We start from the raw sequence: 16904 nt of genomic DNA, 5'->3' as shown, positions 1-16904 counted from the left end.
ATAATGCCAGCCTGTCGTGCTCCGAGCTGTTTTTCAAATTGTACAGAACAGATGCGTGGGAATTTATTTTGTCTGATTCTGACCACGTTGGGTTACCAGTCGCTTCTCAGTTAGCGGGAATCAGTGAGTCAAACTCAAAACACAAAGAAACGCAGACAAAACATCCTGTCTGGTTGCTAAGCGAGCAAGGATGCTTTTGTTGTGCAGTGAAATCACACTTTCGGTGACACTAGTCCGACAAAGCCCTAGACCTAAATCAAAATACAGACAAGTTGTAAAGAATATAAAATTTTATTTTTTTAATGATTTTATTCCACTCAATTCAGAGGTCTACTTTCTTTAGGTTCATAGTCAGATGGCTGGCCAACTCAGATTAACCATGCAACTCAGGTCCGCACTCATCCAAACCGCTAGCAACTAAACCCCCGACCCCACCTGCTCCCTATCACTCAAAGTGATAGTGATAATGTCACACTGAACTTCTCACTGAGGCTACGGGGTTATTATCCCGTGGTAAAGTAACGACGCTAAGCTGTGACAAGCAAGGACATCGTTAGCGCAGGTAATTAGCACACTTTTCCTGCTCTGTCCCCATGTGGTTGGCTAAAGAGGGACAGCCCCTTCCCCCCACATGGGTGGCCAGGCCAAGGTCATAATCTCTGCCTAGGGCTATAGGGAATGGACATGGGGAGATGTGGTGTGAGCGGGGCTGGGGAGGGGGTGTTTTAAGACCTAGCCGCCTGACTCAGCTCTCCCTCATGAATGGGGGGGTGGGGGGGGGGGGCAGCTAAGCAGGACATGAGCTGCCGTTTTATCACCCAGGCCGCACGCCGGAGACAATCATCTCATCCTCAGCTCATCCCTAAACTGCTCAATACCCCCCTAATCATCTCCAGTTGGTTCAGCCCACAGGACAGACAGACTGACAGACCAACAGACCGACCGACAGACGCCATGACCCAGATGCTACTACTGTAATAGCCAGGCCCTAATGCAAGGTAACTTTGACATGGATTACTATGAACACTACCTGTATTCATAAGCAGCATAGAAAGGAGGTTATTTTCATTGCTTACTGTTTGAGAATCAGAGAGAATCAGAAACAGGATCCATTTAATCCAGTGAGCTTCAAATTCTACTCATCAAAAAAGAAATTCAACTTTTAGAAAACATTGTTGGGAGTTTAGCCAGTAGCTAGGTTTCCATCCAATTGGCGCATTTTCCCACCAGAGATGTGTTTCCATCAAATTAACTTGTTGATAAAAGGCTGTGCGTGATGATGTAGTACACATAAAAATACCTTTTGCGGTTAAATTCCCATTGCATTTTCAACTCTACTGATGGTTTTCTCACATATTTTTTGCATTATTTAGCAAGTGTCCCCACTCTGGTATTGGCATGTGCGCTCTAGCCAACAGTGCTATCTGCGCGCTGTTGGCTAGAGTGCATGAATAGCCTACATATTTGTATTTGTCAAATGGCAGCCAAGCATATTATGTCATCAGAATAAGACCCTCAATATTTATTGGAAAGGAGCATCAAGCTCATCACCTTGCACTTTCAGCACCCTGTGAAGTTCATCATAATGTATTTAATCTGTAGCCTAATAAACTGCATGCTTTCCCGACAAGTTGTAGTGGGAGGACCACACAACATGTCATCACGTGACTCCAAGTTTACTTCGATATGATGGTTATTATATCAATATTTGCGCATAAAAGCTTTCCCACCGACATTTTCTCGCAGAATTCAGTTTACCGACACAAATAGATCCCACCTTGTCTAGCGTATTTAGTTTTGTCGACATTTGGAAAGTTTACCGAAAAATGTTCTTTCCATCATGACATTTTTTATCCAACGTAATTTAATTGCATAAAAAGGTTGGATGGAAACCCGGATATTATAATAATTTATTCATGCCAAGTATATTTTCTCAAAAATCCGTTGTAAATCTGTATAATATTGAGACATTTTCTTTTCGGGAACTAGTCAAAGAGAAAAGACAGATTACCAAACTCCCGATAACACTTTCTATGTAGTACGTATAATGCTCTATAACGTCCTTTATAATGACTTATAATGTGTTATAACACTGACTATAAGTGTTAATAATAACTCATAAGCTGTTATAAAACTCATGAACTACAGCAGGACCCAAACAGAAAATAGCTCCCACAGAAAAGGCTCACTGGGAAAGTTACTGGAACTTGGCAGCTGCTGCTCTTACATTACTACAGGAGACACTACTCACACTCTCCAAATGCCATGAAAAGCATATTCTCCTGGCATGGGACCAGAATAGCGGCGGGTGACCCCACGGTGCCACGCTGTGACATTGGCAAAGAGGAGCCGAGGTGACAAAGCTGGAGGGCATAGTGTGAGCTGGCACTGGCTGGCACGGGTTGGCAGTCTGGGCACCCCGATGCCATGTCTGACACCACGAATGAGACTGCATTCACAGACAGGTGTACGGGGAGGGGGGGGACGCGCGCAGCTGCCATGGTGGGGCAGAGGAGTTGTCACGCAGGTGTAGAGAGAGGGAGTTTGCATCCCAAATAGCCCTGTATTCCCTATATAGTACACTACTTTTGACCAGTGCCCTTCTAGTCAATGGTAATGCAACATATAGAGAATAGGGTGCCATTTGGGACACACCCGGAGAGAAGACAGCCTGCTTGGAACAGCTGCTGCCTGCAGGTATGCTGCTACTGCAGCACTCTCCCTCCTCCTCAAGACAACAAACAGACCACACAGCCAGTTCCAACCTGCAACTGCAGGTGATCCACAGCCCTTACTCAAGTCTGCCCTGACTCACTTTCAAATATTACCGTGTGATATAGGCTCATGCCAATACAAAGGGAGAGTTAAAACAGGACACCGCTTTAATAACCATTGCTGAATGATCCTCATTCTCTGGATGTACGGTAAGTAAGTAAGACATTTTGTTGAGAAAAATTAATAAATAATGTGAAAGAAATGTAGGCTTAATGTAATAACATAGATTACCACAAATTGTATGTTTTGTTTTGTTTTCAGACAAAGACTTGTGTTCGTATACCGCTCACGTTTGGATGGAAAGACAGCCTGCAACTGGGACAGAGCAAGAAGAGGGAGTCATAAATAAATCCAGAAATATATACATAAATAAATAACAACAGGCCAGGATATCTCTTGGGCTTTACCTGTTGTTCCTTACAGAAGCTGATGTGGGGTCGATAAGGCTGCAGAGAGAAAGGAAAGTACAATGAAATAAAATATTCTGCCATGTGGAGGCTTGGTATGGTTTTCTACCTAGGCTAAACTGAGCCAGAAAATGGTGTCTGAATCTAATCTCAGTGTTTATTGAAGTAGAGGTATGTTGAATCATTGATCAAACCAAATATTCTCCCAAAGGTCCTATGTGATCTCAGATGTTGTTTCTGTTATGATCTATTATCTAATGTTAACTATTGTCTCAGTGAGTTGTCGCTTTGTGCAGAGGCGATATTACGCTTTACAAAGTAAATGAATGAGTCCAATGACCATGATAATTTGGGATTCAATTAAACAATTCTTCAAAACAGGGACAGAGATTCAAAAGAGAACAAGATTCTTTAGGACTTAAACTCTAAAAAAGGCACGAGGGTAGGTTTCCTATAGTACATAATCAAACAGCGTTTTTGAACAGCCCCCTGTTTAAGGTACAACCCTCCATATGTTTAAATGGAGAGACAGTGACTCCTGAGCATCTTTTGTTTGCCCCTCCACACAGCAAGCGCAGTAAGAAGACAAATACTCAACTTCCATGTGTGGAAAACTCGGTTCTTGCTACAAGCATCTCCTAATCTGTCATTGGATTGTTGGAACCCTGTTGCCATGGAGAAGTGGTGTGAAAGGCGCAAATAAGTCTTCAGCCTTTCTCCAGAAAGCTTGAAAAAACTTTATGTTCACTAATTAGTGCTTTGGGTAAAAGCCCTTTCCAGGAATTCCTCTGTTGCCATAATGTCCCCTTGCTGGCTTTAACCTTAGACACAATTCACCAAGAACACCATAAGAGGAGATCTCAAAGGAGTAAGAGAAAGGTTAACCCTAAGCATTTGTTAGCTGTAGGTATGTCATACACAATAAAATGTCAACACGAACAATACAGTACTATTATAATATTTATAGCTGTTGTTTTAGGAGCAAATAGCTGTCTATAAGGAGAGGAACAGACACAGGCCAACCTCTATTCTTGGAATAAAAAATTAAACTTAAGAAAACTGTCTGGACAATTCTAAGACAATGCTATAACTGAGTATAGGGCTCATACCTATATCTACCCATTCTTCCACTACACAACTGTAAACACACATCTTTCAGTCTTACCTACTGGTTTTAAGGAGTGCTACCTCCAACAAACTTTATCTCTGCGGAACTGAGATTTTTCCCTTAGCGAGCATTACTGTTGCATCTACATAAACAAAATTTACAACAATTACATGTTCTATTTCTACAGTACTAAAAACTGACAAAAGACAAAATGCCAATTTACGCAGCTCATAAATTCTACTCCAGTACATACCAGCATTGATAGAGCCTTGTCAGGTATTATTATGCTAGTAGAGGTTGTGCAAGTTGGCACTCCCCCTGGGTTCAGCCTCTAGCACCTTGCACATGAAAAGTTAGCTCTGCCACCTACACAGAGTCACAGCGCAATGTTGTGGTGGCTATGTTAGCATCCGGCGGTTCGCGGAAGGCTATGCCTGGTGGAAATGGGTATGGCAGCTTTACACAGTTACCTCTCTCTCTTTGTCCCTCTGCGGAAGGGCCTGCCACCACCACCCTCATGACAACCTCCCTCCTCCCATTTCCTCCCATGTAATCTACTTAGACGTTTATACTACACAAATAATACTGCTCTTTTCCCTTCAATAAGTAATGTGGGAAACATTTTGCTTTTGAAATAGGAAGAATTGAATTGTTGTGTATATGAAATAGAAAAACATGACATAAATGCACGACTTAGTGAGATTTCCAGGGTTATAAACGTATGTGTTGTGTGGCTTTTTTCTCCAGAGGGTGCCACTTAAAAGCCCAACATCAGCAGGTGGAATTTATATAACCCTCTCTATCAGCATTTTGGAATCAAAGCCTTATTATCTACATGACGTCCAACTCAAACAACACTCAGGTAGGCTTTGTTTTTCCCTTGAGTATAAGACACCTAAGCTACCACTGTCAAATATTTAGCAACGAATTCCATACATTTCTCTTACCGATTGCCTCAATACACTTGCAAGCCACAAACTATTGAATATCTGACTCATCATCAAATACCTTTGTCTTGCTTTATTGGAAGTTTCTGTTTCTATGGTATTTGTTTTCTGATCAGGATCTAGCCTTCTCCCTATTCCCTGGTTGTGTCTTTGCAGTTTGAGTTAAGGGAGAGAGGGACTAACCCATACATCGAAGAGCTTTAACTTTTGTTCCAGATGTGGCAATGGGTCGGACCATTAATCATCGTGTGGGTTCCAAAGTGGCACGGGCACTCTTTGCTTACTCAGCAGGAACGATGCACAGTTCTCCGCACTGTTCTGGTGGGCCTACTTAACTAATCACCCATAAAGCCGATGGCCATTAACATTAATCCGGTTAAAAGATATAGAGCTCTCTAATGAACTTGACAAGTCCTCTTCAAGGATGACAACACCTCCGAAGACCTTTCTGACAACTAGGAAATCCTGTTACTATGTAGCCACAGTACCTTAGCCTGATCCAAGAGCCTATTCCTCTGTGTTATAGCACGTCCAAGCGGTAACATCCAAACCATTTAAAAAGTGCTAGGTCAATATCTGATTGTTCCAAATATTATATTTATTTTGAAAGGGAAAATATGAATGAACGTTAAATGATCTATAGGTCGAAGGTATTACACTTGAATATTATTTTAACCTTGAAGAAGCAACTTGGGGCAAGGGAGTTGAGCTCACAAAAACAGTAAACTCCTCATGAAACCCTAAATTGATGCACAAGTGGACCATACCACAATGTTTTTAAATTTAATCAGGTATTTTCTGCATCAGGATGAGAATGACATAGTATAATTATCTCAATTGAATATGTTGCAGGATGTAACCAAGTGTGATGTGACACAATGCTAGCGAGAATCCTGATGATGTGTGAGGTAGAGAACAGACACAATTTTACATTTTTATTTTAGTCATTTAGCAGACACTCTTATCCAGAGTGACTTACAGTTAGTGAGTGCATAAAACAATTTCATACTGGCCCCCCGTGGGAATCGAACCCACAACCCAGGCGTTGCAAGCGCCATGCTCTACCAACTGAGCTACACGGGGCCCCACAATCACACGAATGTACAGCATCCTGTATTTTTCACCATCCATTGACCAAATCCAATTTGTTAAGACCCCTCTACGACTCACTTACTGGGTCTGTGGTCAATAGAAATCAGATTTCCTTAATTGGACATCCCATTATCCCTTTTGCTCAGACCCATTGCATTTGGAGTAAAGTAGGGTCGAGACGGATGCCCGGGACAGATCGGAGCTGTGGCTCCAGCGAGTCCGCCGCCTTTTAAAGGGTAAAAGCCTGACATATTAGTCATAAGTGTTCTTTAAATTCATTATCATCTTACCACGCGAGCGGCGCATGTGTCAGGGGGGGAAATAAGCCTCTTTAATGAGGTTAGTGGATCCATGTAAAGCTTTACAGTTGCCGTGCTGTCCTCCATGTCACACACCAGTCTCGAGAAGGCAGCAACGGCAACATCCTCTCCTTCAATGAGATTGCACAAGTCGCTTCTCATGCAGTGAGCGTTAAAATTAGTTTCATTGAGGAAGTTAACGAGCAGATACTATTGACATTTCTGACAAGCTTGGCTGACAACAGAACGATACTTATCTATTCGTGTTCCTCATATTTGCATGCACAAAAAAAAACACACACACACACACACATTTTACATGGATAAAAGTTAAAAACAGGATTTGGGGAGATTTCTATTCCCAATTCCTTTGATTCTATTTGACTAGCATAGCACACACAAAAGTGGAGTATGTCATCAGAGCGAAGTCTCTTTCTCTTTTGTTCATGACCTGTGCTGGTGAGATATGTGAGCCGTTTCAGGAAAATAGGCGTATGTTGCACGTCACTACTTCACAGGAGAGGCATTTTTTAAATCAAAATGCATTTTTTAAAATGTGAACTTTCATGTTCCTTAATAACAAACTTGTATGCCATCTGTACATACAAATAAAATTGTAAACAGAGTAAGGTGGTGTAATAAACAACCAAAGATTTCAAGACTAAAAGGGGTGAAAGTAGTCAGCCACATCTAGCTAAGTGGATGGGTCACTATTGTCTAGACATGTACACATGTTCATGAAATACAATAGATCGTAATCACCCCCAGACACACTGGATAACTTAATGGGTCATGTAATCATCTAGTGAAGTGGAGTCTTTTGTTTTCGATCTAGTGGAGTCTTTTGTTTAGCTAGCTAAACAATGAACCTAATGGTGCTTTCAAGACGACTGGGAACTTGGAGGAATATGAGGTCAAATCATATGACGTCAGTGATCTTCAGGTTGGAAAGTCGGGGCTCTAGAAAAAGGCCTGAGTTCCCGAGTTGGAATTCCGAGTTGGAGGACCGTTCAAAACTATTTTTCCCAATCAGAGTTCTTTTTTAAAAATTGTTAAATTAAGAGCGTAGTTGGTTTAGCCACGGAAAAAGACAGGAAGCTTCCCGCTAGACATTATTGGCTGAGATAATGGATGGGCTGGCCATGCTGAGAGATTAGTTCGGATTGGTATGCCATGTAGCATGCTTCTGTCTATAACATGAGCTGCTCAGTATGTGTAGGTAGTCCTTTCTACCACAGCTTTTTTGAAAGATATGAAGAACTGCAAAAGTGTTGCTACTGTTCTCCACTTTCTGGAGGATGATTGTGCCATGCTGATTCTCTCTGACTCTGATAATGAATCAGACATTGAGAAAATCCCTGATTTAGGTAAAAATATATTTTCATTGAACCAGACATTGTAGAGTCTTCTGAAACGGCGATCAACAGTGTTGTTGTCACGGAAGAAGTTGACCCAGTGGAATGCCCGGTGGAAGCAGAGTATGATAGCTAAAGAGATGGAGAAAATTCTGGAATTCGATTGCAAATATGCAGTCGAAAAGAGAACACACAGAAGGCTGTTGTATAAAACACCTGTCTCCGGATTACATCTTCAAACTAAGGGCAACCATGGCATCTGTGACAGAGAGAGAGAAGCGTTCATCCATGTATACGGGTAAGATAGTCTAGCTAGCTACATTTTCAGATATTATACGTTTCTAATTTTGTCAGAAAGTAGTTTTCATTGCAAGATAAAGCATACTGTTAGCTAACTAGCTAACATTAGCTGGCTGGCTCGCTAGCTAGCTAACGTGCTAACATGCATGGTGGCTAGCCATGACAATCAGTTTATATTGCTAGTAGTATGGGTTGGGATTATTGCCGCATTCAAAACAACTGGGAACTCAGAAATCTCCGACTTCCAACTTCAGTGCATACAAAAAAAGAACTCTGATTGGGAAAAATAGTTTTGAACGGTCCTCCAACTCGGAATTCCAACTCGGGAACTCAGGCCTTTTTCTAGAGCCCCGACTTTCCAACCTGAAGATCACTGACGTCATATGATTTGACCTCATATTCCTCCAAGTTCCCAGTCGTCTTGAAAGCACCATTAGGTTCATTGTTTAGCTAGCTAAACAAAAGACTCCACTAGATCGAAAACAAAAGACTCCACTTCACTAGATGATTACATGACCCATCAAGTTATCCAGTGTGTCTAGGGGTAATTACGATCTATTGTATTTCATGAACATGTGTACATGTCTAGACAATAGTGACCCATCCACTTAGCTAGATGTGGCTGACTACTTTCACCCCTTTTAGTCTTGAAATCTTTGGTTGTTTACTACACCACCTTACTCTGTTTAGCACATGGCCTCACATGTGAATCCTTAAAGAGATGGGTGGGGCTAAGGCTTTAGAGGGTGTGAACGATGCTGAATGGGTGTAGACAAAGAAGAGCTCTCCAGTTGGTGTACCAAAACATTCAAGAGCCATTTTCTCAAAAGTGGGGTTACAAGTTTATCAACTTTCAAAGCAGAATTACTTTCCCCTTGTTCCTCAACTGCAGTGTATGATATACCATTTTCTAGTTCTGTCTCTACTTTTATCCAATGTAAAAAACACCATTTCAAATTTTGCTACATAGGACCGGATTGAGCCGGTCGGTCACATATACTCTCTCTCTTTCTTTCTCTCTCTCCTTCTTTCTCTCTCTCCTCCTCAGGAACTATGAATTCTCTCTCTCTCTCCCTCTCTGATCAGGCCTAGTAATGCTTTGTAATTTAAGCTTATGTATTGTGCAGGGCGGCAGGTAGCCTAGCAGTTAAGCATGTTGGGCCAGTAACCGAAATGTTGCTGGTTTGAATCCCCAAGCCGACTAGGTGAAAAATCTGTCTATGTGCCCTTGAGCAAGGCACTTAACCCTATTTGCTCTGGATAAGAGTGTCTGCTAAATGACTGAAATGTTTGTGAATCCCTTCATTTTACAATGTTAATTAAATATTTGCTTTTGATATAGATAAAAAAAAAAGGGGGGGGGGGTTAGATCAACTTTAATATTGCAGATAGATTGTAACTTCCATCAATGTAATTGTCTGCATCACTTCCAATCCCCCGTATGTTTTTTTTTTCTTCTCACATATACATATACATATACATACATACACATACATATACACATAAATACATATACATACATATAGACATTACTTAATTCTTTCTTGACCTTTCTATTACTGTAACTCAGCTATAGTCTCTTGTATATTTCTAAATGATCTTTATGGAGTCAGATAATTAATTTAATATACTTTGTTAACATATTCATTGCATAGTCTTATTATGAGTTGCAGGTGAGGTGTATATAATATGTGTATATATAAAATATTACTCCACTACATTTGGTTAATCTTAATGGGGTGACCACAACCACGAACCTGCATGTGTGTGATTGTGTGTGTATATATGTCTCTGTCTGTGTGGATGGGCGAGTGGGTGTGCATGTGCGTGAATTTGAGTGAGTGCCCTACAGTGTGCGATGACAACCCAACTTTAATGTAACCGCTAAACACCATCCACCATTACCCAATATTAGGCTCGTAACTACTCCCCCACCCACAACTAAGGAACATTTCAGCTTTGAAAAGTAAATTGTTGGTCTTTGATCCACATTCACAACAACGTGCTTCAATGTATTATCTGTCATTTTGAGATTGAAACAGTTGCATCCAAAAATATATCATTTTTTCTTCAAATCTTATTTCACCTAATGCAAATACATCAAGATTTTCTTATATACAGTAAATAGTAATTTGTAACACAAGGAATATGATATCAATTTCATTACACAAATATTGTAGCCAGATGCCAATAACCACCAACATTTTCCTACTGTACTACTGTCACCAATACCAAACAATACTAATAACAACAATACTACTACCAATCCCTACCGCCTATTTTCTGAAATTAAACATAAAATAAAGGATCAAAAAAATAATAGCTGTGACTTCGTCACTATTTTTATTTCCCTATTGCTGTGGCTTGCGAAAGTATTCACCCCCCATTTTTCCTATTTTGTTGCCTTACAACCTGGAATGAAAATGGATTTTGGGGGGGTTTGTATCATTTGATTTACACAACATGCCTACCACTTTGAAGATGCAAAATATTTTTTCGTGTGAAACAAACAAGAAATAAGACAAAAAAACAGAATACTTGAGCGTGCTTAACTATTCACCCCCCCCCCACCTCCCAAGTCAATACTTTGTAGAGCCACCTTTAGCAGCAATTACAGCTGCAAGTCTCTTGGGGTATGTCTCTATAAGCTTGGCACATCTAACCACTGGGATTTTTGCCCATTCTTCAAGGCAAAACTGCTCCAGCTCCTTCAAGTTGGATGGGTTCTGCTGGTGTACAGCAAACTTTAAGTCATACCACAGATTCTCAATTGGATTGAGGTCTGGGCTTTGACTAGGCCATTCCAAGACATCTAAATGTTTACTCTTAAAACACTAAGTGTTGCTTTAGCAGTATGCTTAGTGTCATTGTCCTGCTGGAAGTTGAATTTCCCTGTATTTAGCGCCATCCATCATTCCTTCAATTGGTGTTCTCGGGGTGATGAGAGGTGTTGGGTTTGCGGCAGATCTTATTTAGGGGCTTCATAGCAAAGGGGGTGAATACATATGCACGCACCACTTTTCCGTTATTTATTTTTTAGAATTTTTTGAAGCAAGTTATTTTTTTCATTTCACTTCACCAATTTGGACTATTTTGTGTATGTCCATTACATGAAATCCAAATAAAAATATATTTAAATTACAGATTTTAATGCAACAAAATAGGAAAAACACCAAGGGGGATGAATACTTTTGCAAGGCACTGTATGTATGAGATTATTGAGATTATTCCAAACGCTGAGAAACTAGTGCAACAGCACAACTGGCGTACTGTGACAGACTGGATTATCTGCTCATTTTCTACCCAGTCCTGGCATGAGTTGAAATGAGAGTGATGTACAGCTTTGGCGCCAGGAAAAATCCCCACTGAGGTGAAACTACCCATAACGTCTGTTTGAGATGACTTTCTGACTATTGTCTGAAGCTTGCTGAGGTACTGATGTCTGAAACACAGTTTATGGCAATGGTATTCAGTCTTATAGCTTTTCAGCAAAAGTAGTGTTAGAAGAGACGGCTTGATAGTATTTTTTTTTTTTAAAGTATTTTTCTCATACTGTATATGGACAATACTGACAACAGCAGCAGCAGCAAAACAACATCATGCTCTCATAAGCGGTAGCTAATGCATCAGAGCTTGTTTCTGCCTCCATGCTGTTTTTCCCTTTCTTCAAGCCCTCCTTTACCCTAACCGTTGTCATGTAAAAGGCTACACCATCTCCATCAGAAGGGGCTGGTTGTTTAGTTATTTCTGGGGTTTTGGCTTATCATGTGGCCATTTATATGCACTGAGTGTACATAACATTAGGAACACCTCTGGAACGCTTTCCACACCTTGTAGAGTCCATGCCCCCAATGAATTGAGGCTGTTCTGATGGCAAAGGGGGGTGCAAATCAATATTAGGAGCACGTCAGTTATTTTATTGCACTCACTTTATCCTGTACTGTAGAGCATTATTAGTATTATAAAGGGTTATTAAGCATATTCAACTCTATGAAGACCAAAATACTGCACAGCGGTGGGAAGTGTTTCAGTGACTCAAACATTGCACTGTAGAATGAGCAAGAAAGACAAGCAAGAAAACACAAATGTCTTACATGCCAACACAAAACTTTCTGTAAGCACAGAGCTTGTACACTTCTACACACCTTAAAGCAATGAACTGAGACAGGTTGGGAATGGGTATGGACAGATCATAGGTGATGAGTTTTGTATATCCCAATATCATTCCGACACAGGAGTTCTTCCAGACCTTACCTCTTTCTTATGATACTGTAATGCAGCTCATCCTCCTGCTTGATGTGGGCATGGTCTCCGCTGGCGCGGTCGCTGCCCTCGCTGTCGTCACTGCTAAAGACGGAGGAGAGCTCCCTCTTGGGCACACGGTTGGGGGGCAGGGGGATGGTGCGCTTCTCTGCCAAACGCCCGCGGTTCTACAGAAAAAGGTGAGAAGCTCTTAGAAATGCCTGTTCTCCAGTTTGATGCTAACATGCTAACAGCATGCACGTGCTAACATGCTAACATTAAGGATGTGATCATTTTTATTTATTTATTTATTTTTATTTCACCTTTATTTAACCAGGTAAGCCAGTTGAGAACACATTCTCATTTACAACTGCGACCTGGCCAAGATAAAGCAAAGCAGTGCGATAAAAACAACAACAACACAGAGTTACATATGGAATAAACAAAAACGTACAGTCAATAACACAATAGAAAATCTATATACAGTGTGTGCAAATGTAGTAAGTTATCGAGGTAAGGCAATAAATAGGCCATAGTGCAAAATAATTACAATTTAGTATTAACACTGGAGTGATAGATGTGCAGAAGATGATGTGCAAATAGAGATACTGGGGTGCAAATGAGCAAAATAAATAACAATGTAAATAACAATATGGGGATGAGGTAGTTGGGTGGGCTAATTACAGATGGGCTGTGTACAGGTGCAGTGATCGGTAAGCTGCTCTGACAACTGATGCTTAAAGTTAGTGAGGGAGATAAGTGTCTCCAGCTTCAGAGATTTTTTCAGTTCGTTCCAGTCATTTGCAGCAGAGAACTGGAAGGAATGGCGGCCAAAGGAGGTGTTGGCTTTGGGGATGACCAGTGAGATATACCTGCTGGAACGCATACTACGGGTGGGTGTTGCTATGGTGACCAATGAGCTAAGATAAGGCGAGGATTTGCCTAGCAGTGATTTATAGATGACCTGGAGCCAGTGGGTTTGGCGACGAATATGTAGTGAGGGCCAGCCAACGAGAGCGTACAGGTCACAATGGTGGGTAGTATATGTGGCTTTGGTGACAAAACGGATGGCAGTGTGATAGACTACATCCAATTTGCTGAGTAGAGTGTTGGAAGCTATTTTGTAAATGACATCGCCGAAGTCAAGGATCGGTAGGATAGTCAGTTTTACGAGGGCATGTTTAGCAGCATGAGTGAAGGAGGCTTTGTTGCGAAATAGGAAGCTGATTCTAGATTTAACTTTGGATTGGAGATGCTTAATGTGAGTGTGGAAGGAGAGTTTACGGTCTAACCAGACACCTAGGTATTTGTAGGTGTCCACATATTCTAAGTCAGACCCGCCGAGAGTAGTGATTCTAGTCGGGCGGGCGGGTTCAAGCAACGTTCGATTGAAGAGCATGCATTTAGTTTTACTAGCGTTTAAGAGCAGTTGGAGGCCACGGAAGGAGTGTTGTATGGCATTGAAGCTCGTTTGGAGGTTTGTTAACACAGTGTCCATGAAGGGCCAGATGTATACAAAATGGTGTCGTCTGCATAGAGGTGGATCTGAGAGTCACCAGCAGCAAGAGCGACATCATTGATATACACAGAGAATAGAGTCGGCCCGAGAATTGAACCCTGTGGCACCCCCATAGAGACTGCCAGAGGTCCAGACAACAGGCCCTCCGATTTGACACATTGAACCAGGCGAGGCAGTCATTTGAGAAACCAAGGCTATTTAGTCTGCCAATAAGAATGCGGTGATTGACAGAGTCAAAAGCCTTGGCCAGGTCGATGAAGACGGCTGCACAGTACTGTCTTTTATCGATCGCGGTTATTATATCGTTTAGGACTTCGTTTAGGCTTATTATATCGTTTAGGCTTATTGAAATTCTTGATTATCGTAGATTTATCGGTGGTGACAGTGTTTCCTAGCCTCAGTGCAGTGGGTAGCTGGGAGAAGGTGCTCTTATTCTCCATGGACTTTACAGTGTCTCAAAACTTTTTGGAGTTAGTGCTACAGGATGCAAATTTCTGTTTGAAAAAGCTAGCCTTTGCTTTCCTAACTGATTGTGTATATTGGTTCCAGACTTCCCTGAAAAGTTGCATATCGCGGGGGCTGTTCGATGCTAATGCAGTATGCCACAGGATGTTTTTGTGCTGGTCAAGGGCAGTCAAGTCTGGGGTGAACCAGGGGCTATATCTGTTCTTAGTTCTGAATTTTTTGAATGGGGCATGCTTATTTAAGATGGAGAGGAAAGCACTTTTGAAGAACATCCAGGCATCCTCTACTGACGGAATGAGGTCAATATCCATCCACAGATAAACATGCTAACACTAAGCACATGCTAGCATGCTAATACTAAGCATGTGCTTAATATGCTAACAATAAGCATGTGCTAACATGCTAGTAGCTAGCGTTCTAAGCACTCTTCCACTCTAAACATCTGACTTGGTGTGCAGTGACCACCATAATATTCCACATCAGTCATACACAGAAATCAATGCTGCTGCTGTCACGGAAGCAATAGCATACATTTATATTAGGAGTGATCATTATATGAGATTCATTTGTTCTACAATACATCACTTTTTCGAAACAGCATTTAGCATTATTCAGAGGCAATACTAAGAACATAAAAAGTACCACATGGGCTCAATCTCCATAGTTGAACATAACAGCTGAATTAGTCATTTGTATGACCGGAACATACAAATAAAATTATGATTATTATTAAGTACAAATATGGAGGCTATTCATGAAACAAACTACCAAAAAAACCTAAAAAAGGGATAAATGTACTATTTTAAAGGAAAACACCACACCAAAACTATCTTTTGGTATTAGAAATGGGAAACCTGACAAGTGTGATCAATGGTCCTCGCAATGTGCTTGAAAAAGCAAGCCATTACTACTGCACAAGCCCACTGAAATGTGCTCAACTGACTAAAAGTAGGATAGACTCCATTCAGGAAACACAGGAAAAAAACTACTCTCCAAAATCATATGCTTTTCCTGAAGAATAGGCTTCATGTCCTGGCTGAGACACCGCTGACAAGTATATAGGCCAACTATATGATATAGTTATTAACTATGGATGTGAGTAATAACACAATATAGGTTTCAATTGACATTATACCTCCATACAAACATACTTATCAAATTTACCACAGAAATCATGATAGGGGGATCGCCTAAACAACCATTGTTTACCATAGCCAGAATCCTAAGTGATAAGGGGGTCATATAAAGGGAGGACAGGAAATGATTATGGTTGGAGTGTTCACTGCTTTTGGGCCACAAAGCTCTAATGAGCGGAGCGAAAGGGAAAAGAAAGGAGGATTGTGGCCCTAAGGGGTTATGGGAGTGAAGCTGGGTGACCTTTAATGTGACCTGAAGAGGTCACTGCAGATTAACACGGCTCTATAGAGATAAATATGGGGGGGGGGGGGAGAAGAGAGAGAGAGGCAGAGGGAGAATTGGAGGAAATGGGGGAGAGAAACAGAAGAGGAGGAAAGAAAGAGAGAATTTAATTTGAGTAAAAGGAGAAAAAGGAGAAAAAGCAATACAGATAAACACAGAGTGGACATAACTTTGAAACGCTCTCTCTCTCTCTATCCCCGCCCTCTCTCTCTCTCTGTCGCTCTTTTTTTCTCCCTCCCTCCCTCTCGCTCTCTCAGTGCCTACATCTCCACTCTACTCTCCCGGATGCCTCTGAGCCCTCCAGCTATCCCTTCTACCACACACAACCCCCCCCCCCCCCCCCCTCTCTCTCCCTCCATCCCACAAGGGGCGAAGACATGAGTGGCAGGCTGGGGCAGGGGCGCCTAGCCAAGAGGCAAACAGGTGCAGCCCCTCTGGAGGCTCTCAAGTGGCAGACATTAAAATGAGGGAGGGGGGAAAAGAGGATAAAGATGAAAACATCCCTCAGGATGAGCAGGGCCACATAGTTCTGCAAAATAAATCTATTTTTCTGTCTTACCGAAAGAGGGTTTTTCTTTTCTTCTTTCCACAGGCAGATCTGTGGAAAGCAGTACCTTTGTATAAGTTCTTCTCAACTGTGTGAGGACAGTGGAGGACTTCTCTGCTATTCCCGCTCGACTCCCTCTGACTTAGCTACTTGGACTAGAGGTATGGAGTATTCTCTCTCTCTCTCTCTCTCTCTCTCTCTCTCTCTCTCTCTCTCTCTCTCTCTCTCTCTCTCTCTCTCTCTCTCTCTCTCTCTCTCTCTCTCTCTCTCTCTCTCTCTCTCTCTCTCTCTGTATAAGACAGACACACACCTGTCATATACGTACACACGCATACACACACACACCTGCCTTGTGAACTCACACACTCTCTCAAACACACATACACACCTGTTCATGGACACACACACCACACCTGTTCCTGAAGAATT

Source organism: Coregonus lavaretus (assembly GCF_964263955.1).
Source record: "Coregonus lavaretus genome assembly, chromosome: 20".
In the NCBI taxonomy this organism is placed as follows: Eukaryota; Metazoa; Chordata; class Actinopteri; order Salmoniformes; family Salmonidae; genus Coregonus; species Coregonus lavaretus.
The sequence above is the reverse complement of the archived record's forward strand: the minus strand, read 5'-3'. Positions refer to the sequence as shown.